Here is a 6,500-nt window from a genome sequence, read left to right as displayed (position 1 = left end):
GGGGGGCTGACCGGGTCTGCCCCGGTCCTGCAGGAGGCCCCCAGAGCGTGCCCCGGGTGACGGTGGCAGACCCCTGAAACTCGCCAGCCACGGCCTTAACTGGACCCTCAGTGGTGGGGGTCCCCTTTGCTGCAGCCTCCCGTGGTCGCTACGCCTTCGGCGGGCACTCATGGGGCTCCAACCTCCCCTACACCCCAGCCAAATGCCACCTTCTGTCGTGGATCTCTCAGCTTCTTCTTACCGGCCCCGCCTTGTCTCTTCCCTCGTCCCCGACCAGCTTGACTCGGTGACCTAAGCTGGGCTCCGGTCTGAGGACTACGAGACCTGAGGTCCTGTTGCCCCTGCGGGCTTCCTTCCTGGCTTCCCTGAAGGCTCTCCCACCAGTTCCTTCACCGGCGTCCCTGCTGGCTCTCTCTCCGGTTCCTTCACCGGCGTCCCGGCTGGCTCTCCCACTGGCTCCACAGCTGGTTCCCTCCCCAGCTCTCCTACCGGCTCTCTCATCGGCTCCGCAGCTGGAGTCTTTGTAGATGCGGCTCTCGCCGCTTTCGCCGCTCCCAGCGCTGCTGCAGCTTTCCCTGCCCAAGACAGAGAAACCCCACAGGTGCACGCTCCTGACCTCGGGCTTCCCTGCAGGCTCTGTGGTCTCCTGCAGCCTCCCTCCTGTGCTCCCGGGGCTGTACTTTATTCCCGCCGGGTGGCGTCTCTCGCTGACGTCACCCGGTTTCAGCTGGATGCGAGCGCGGCTAATGAAATGAGCGGGTGGTTTCCCGGCGTGCGCTCCTCTGCTGCCCTCAGCTCCTGCAAGGGGTAAGTATGTACTCTCTTTTTCTTTGGTTTTGGGCGGGGGTTTCCCCATAGCCCCGGTGTCCCTGGGACATAACCCCCCCCTTAAGATGCCTTGGGGCGCTTCTTCGTTCCCATTTCAAGTCGTACCTGTGGGGCCAGTCAGTCCCTTTACTTGATCTCCTTGGTTCCCCATCTGGTCTTCACCTCTGCACCTGGACAAGAAGTCCGCTACTGTATTCGTTTTTCCGGGTCGGTGTATTATGCGGAACTTATATGGTTGGAGTGCCAAGGCCCACCGGGTAATCCGGGCATTATCGGTCTTGGCTGTGCTGAGCCACCTCAGCAGGGCATGGTCAGTTATCAGTTTAAACTCTCTGCCCATCAGGTAGTATCTAAAGTGGTCTACCGCTCACCAAATTGCCAGATTGCCAGGCACTCGTGTTCTATAGTTGCGTACCTTTTCTCCGCTGGTAGCAGTTTGCGACTGGCATATGCCACGGGTCTCTTGTTTTCCCCTTCCTCCTGGGTGAGGACAGCACCCACCGCCGTCTCTGAGGTGTCCGTCTGTAAGATAAAGGGTTTTCAGAAGTCAGGGGTGTGTATTATAACATCTTCGCACAATGCCCTTTTCAGTCTTTCAAAACTTTGTGCCATCTCTCCCGTCCACTTTACTGCCCCCGTTTTCCGCCCTTTGAGCGCCTCCGATAAGGGTGTTGCCAGCTCTGTGAAGTGCGGTACAAATCGCCTGTAATAATTGGTTAATCCTAAAAATGACCATACCTGGCGGCAGTTTTGAGGGGCTGTAAAGTTGCGGATGGTTTCTACCTTGTCGGCTAAGGGTTTAATTGTGCCTCTGCCAACCAAGAACCCTAAATACTTTGTTTCTTTCTGGGCCAGGGCACATTTTTGGGGGTTTGCCATTAGGCTGGCGCGACTCAGTTCTATAAGGATGGCTTGAAGGGCGTTCCTGTGCTGCGCCCAGGTCCGGGAGTATATGACTATATCGTCTATGTACGCCGCCACGTATTCGGCATGGGGTGCCAAGATCTGATCCATTAGACGTTGAAATGTTGCGGCGGCGCCATGTAATCTGAAGGGCATTCTGACGAACTCATACAGTCCACACGGGGTGCCGAACGCTGTCTTCAGCCAGTCTTCCTTGGCCACCGGAATCTGCCAATATCCCTTTGCCAGGTAAAGGGTCGATATATACTGGGCATCCCCTATCCTCTCTACCAACTCTGCCACGTGGGGCATGGGGAATGTGTCGAAAACTGCCATGGCATTCAACCGTCTGTAATCCACACAAAGCCTTAAAGTCCCATCAGGCTTATGCACCGGCACCAGCGGGCTCCTCCAGGGACTTCTTGAAGGCCGAATGACTCCTAGCTTCAACATTGAGTCAATCTCTCTTTGAACGGCTTCCAGGAGGTGGTGTGGAATGGGTCGCCACCTCTCCCTTACTATTGCCCCGGGTGGAGTTTTTATAGAGTGGAACGAGCCCCGAACCCAGCTGGGTTCCTCGTGGAATACCTCCCGGAACTCGTTTATCAAGCTTTGGGCCTCTCACCGCTGAACAGTGGATAATTCCTCTCCTATCCTAACCGGGGTTCCCTCCAGAGAGGGCTCAGTCCCTCTTCCTAACCCCTGGGGTCCTAGGTCCTCGTTATCGGCCTCGGAAAAGGCCGCCCATCCTTCAGGCTCCCGCCACTCCTATAGGAGATTCACATGGTAGATTTGCTTTTCTCGAAGGTGTCCGAGCCTGTGTACCTCATAATCCACTGGTCCCACCCGTCAGAGAATTTCAAATGCCCCCTGCCATTGAGTTAGGAGCTTGCTTGTGGACGTGGGGAGCAGCACCAGGACTCTCCGTCCCGGCTCGAATTCTCGCTCTTTGGCCCGGCGGTCATACTTTCCCTTTTGACGGGTTTGGGCTTCTCTTATGTTTTCCTGAGCTAGGTCCCAGGCCAATCTGATTCTCTGTTGGAACGCCTGTTGGTATGTCTTTGGCTCTTGGGAGGGTCCTCCCTCCTGCTCCCACTCTTCTCTCAAGACCTATAAGAGACCCCGCGGGCGATGTCCCAACACTAGTTCGAACGGAGAGAACTTTGTGGAATCTTGAGGGGTGTCCCTGAGGGTAAACAGTACTAGAGGGAGGAGGAGATCCCATTTCTGGGGGTCTCCTTGTATGCATCGGCGCAATACCCATTTTATCGTCCCGTTGAGGCGTTCCACCAACCCATTGGTTTGGGGATGGTAAACCGAGGTGCGGAGCTGTTTTATTTGGAGGGTCCAGCATACCACCGTCAAAACCCCGGACATGAAATTCTTTCCTTGATCCCTTAGTATCTCTTGCGGGATCCCTTTCGGGCTATCCATCTTATTAGCTCTTCTGCAATATGCGGGGAGGTTACGGCTCGCAGGGGGATTGCCTCCGGGTACCGGGTGGCGTAATCCACAATGACCAAGATGTATTGGTGGCCTGAGCTGCTGCGGGGAAGCGGGCCCACGACATCTAAGGCTATCCTTGAAAACGGGGTGTCTATAACGGGCATGGGCTGGAGGGGTGCCCGTGGAGGACGCTCGGTTCTTGTCTTTTGGCAGTTGGGGCAGGCTGCCCATTGGCGGGCCACTTCCTCCCCCATCCCGGGCCAAAAAACCCACCTGCTCACCCTCACGAGGGTCTTGTCCCGGCCCAGATGTCCCCCTGTGGGACTCGCATGAGCCAACCGCCAAATAGTCTGGCGGAATCGGGCGGGCACTACCAGCTGCGAGCCCTCGGTCTCCTCCCCCCTGTCCCCTTGTAGGCGGTAAAGGAGACGATTCCTTACCTCGAAGCGGGGATGCCCTTCAGGTGATAACGCTGAGACCCCTCTGGTACTTTGGGCCTGCTCTCGAAGCGCCCTGACTTCCTGATCCTCCTCTTGTGTCTCTCGGAACTGGAGGCTACTGGTAAAGTCGTTAAGGTCTAATTCGTCCGTCTCGTCTGCCGACTCCTCGTTTTCTTCGGTCTCGCCCAACCAGCCCTCCCGGTTCTGAATTTTCCTACGGGCCACTTCTGTGTCCCTCACCCTATCCAGGACATCATATACTGGTGTCCAGTCTCATCCCAGAAGGGATCTCACACGCTAACTGAGGCACGACCCCCACCAAGTTCTGGGGCCCCTTTACCCGTAGGCGGACCCATTGGCGCCCAATTTGCTTGGCGTCCCCATGGAGGCAGGCTACCCTCATGGGGCAAGCCTTCCGCCGGCCTTGCGATTGCACCAAATCTGCCCTGACAAGAGACTGAGCACACCCTGAATCCAGGGTAGCTTGCACAGGGCGACCTTCTACCCAAGCCTTGACAACGGGACGACTCCAACCCACGTTCTCCCCGCCGACCACATAGCTGCAGTCCATTGGCTCACCGGGCTCTGGGCCTCTCCGCCTCTCTGTTGGGGCTACTGCAAGTTGGCATGGACAGTGCTATCCAGTAAATTAATTTTCTGGGAGTATTGCAGAGTCAGTGTGATGTATACATGCTACACAAGTTCACAAGGCTGCTAACTGAAAGGATAAGAGAGCTGTATTCCTTCCTGGGCAGAACCATATCAGTCTCATGAAGTGAGCTCTACTTTTTCATTAAGCAGCTGCATAGGCTTAGCGATGTAGTAGGAGGACAAGATTTGGCCCAGAACCTATTTTAGTTCTTCTTGGCCTATTGTCAGCTTAGATCATGTGTTAGTACCACACCTTAAAAACTAGTTGAGACAAGGCCTTCCAGTTTTCAAGCATTTGACAGACCTGTCATGAAACAGCACATTGCCTTTTTTAGCTAAAAACTATGTCTTCAGTTACAATAATGTGTGTTTATATTGTGTGATAAATAACACACATTAACTGTTCCACTATAAAAATGTATTAGGGACATATAAGGAAACAAGGTTCTTTGGGCAAATCCAATATCTTTTATTAGACCAACTCAAGTAGTTGGAAAAATTCTTCTTAGGTATCAGGGACATATAATACATACAGTAAGATAATCACGGTTACCTCAACCATGGGTGGTGGGGATTTAATGTTGATCTCAACTAGCTGCCTCACCTAGGAACAATGAAAAGACCTGTTTTACAGGGAGATAATTATTGTTTAGTCATCCTGCTATGCATATATTAAAAAGTCCTTTTTAATCAATACAAAACTCATAATAAAATTTCTCTTAGCTTTGTTTTTAAGCTTATAATTACTGCTGGGTAGCAATTGCATTTTCCATGTTATCAGAATTTTCACTATTTGAAATTTTGAAGCTTTCTGCAACATAAAATTCCAATCAAAATTTGTCTTGGTCAACTGGTACATTTTATATGGAGTTTCCTTTTTTATTTCATCATCATCCCCACCACCAGCCCTGTTAATAATATTATTTTAGTGTTTAGGTACCCTGTTATATTATAACATCACATCAAATCATATCACATCACATCTGTAAATAGGAAGATCTTTTTTCAAAATAGAAGTAAAAGAAGTTCTACTCTCAAAATGTCAAAAGAGGCCTTTTTGTTTCTTTTAAATGCAATTTTGTAAAAAAAATCACACACTTCTACAGAATATTTTTCTTTTACTTTATTTTTTTTCTGATGGCAACTTTTTCCTTGGAAAATCCCAGCCAGTTCTACTGGTCATACTATCATCTATACTAGATTCAATATATTGTGCAGTACTTCTAACTATTAAAGTAAGTGTTCTAAATTCCATTTAGGAAGTGTAAGAGAGTATCCAACTGCAATGTTACTACTTGTTTTGTTCCTGGAACAGCCTTAAGGCCTGGGAGGTGGCTCAGCTTAGCAACAAATGGCAGAAAAGCAACTACATCAGGTTTACGTATTCACTTCTAAGTATAAATAAGAGTCTATGCTTTTATTAGCAAGTAGGTGGGAAAGATCTGTCTCATCTTTTTTTCATCCAGAGGGCTCAAAGGTGTGCTGTGACTCAGTACAGGTCCTGGATACCCTGCCTACATCTTATTTTAGACTAAATCTAAAATGATTAAGTCCAAAGTTGTGCTAATGAATAAAAAGTTTTATTCATAAATTATATTTTGTGTAAGTTATAGGTGAGAATTTGTTTCCACACAATAAATCCAGAAATTGACAGAAAACAGATACTCATTTTAATTGCCCCACAGGCATAGCTATTAATTATTTCGTAGGCAGTGTATGTGTTGCAAAGACTTCTGTGCAAACTATTTTGTAGATGCTGTAGATGCAATGTCCTTTATCATGTATGGGCAAGTGCATTCATGAAGCCTGCCACTCTAATTGCTGTCTTCCTCACTTGCTCACCTGGCACACCTTGTTGGGAGAAAGAAAATATAGAAAGGGATTGGCAATGACTAGTGTGATGGCAGATGGTTGGTGCTCCAGTCTCCGCCACAGGGCTCTGCCTCCCCTACACCCTGGCCAGACCTGACCTGTGTCCAAATGGTGTTGCTCCTGATCATCAATTCTTTCCTCTTCAGGTGTGAGGACAGCTGCCCTGCTTGTTTTCTCAGTGGGCTGGCCCTCACTTTTCACTTTCTCTCGCTCACTGATGGTCCATAATTCCTCTAGGTGGGGTTCTTTCTCCCTCCCCACCTTCTCAGTGGAAATGGAACACCTCATAAGGGCCTCCTGTTTTTGTATGCTTGTCCCAAGCTTAGATATAGAGCCTTCCCCACCTTGTAACAGTTCCAC

The sequence above is a fragment of the Alligator sinensis genome, unplaced genomic scaffold (assembly GCF_000455745.1).
Source record: "Alligator sinensis unplaced genomic scaffold, ASM45574v1 scaffold134_1, whole genome shotgun sequence".
In the NCBI taxonomy this organism is placed as follows: Eukaryota; Metazoa; Chordata; order Crocodylia; family Alligatoridae; genus Alligator; species Alligator sinensis.
This window is presented reverse-complemented; position numbering follows the sequence as displayed.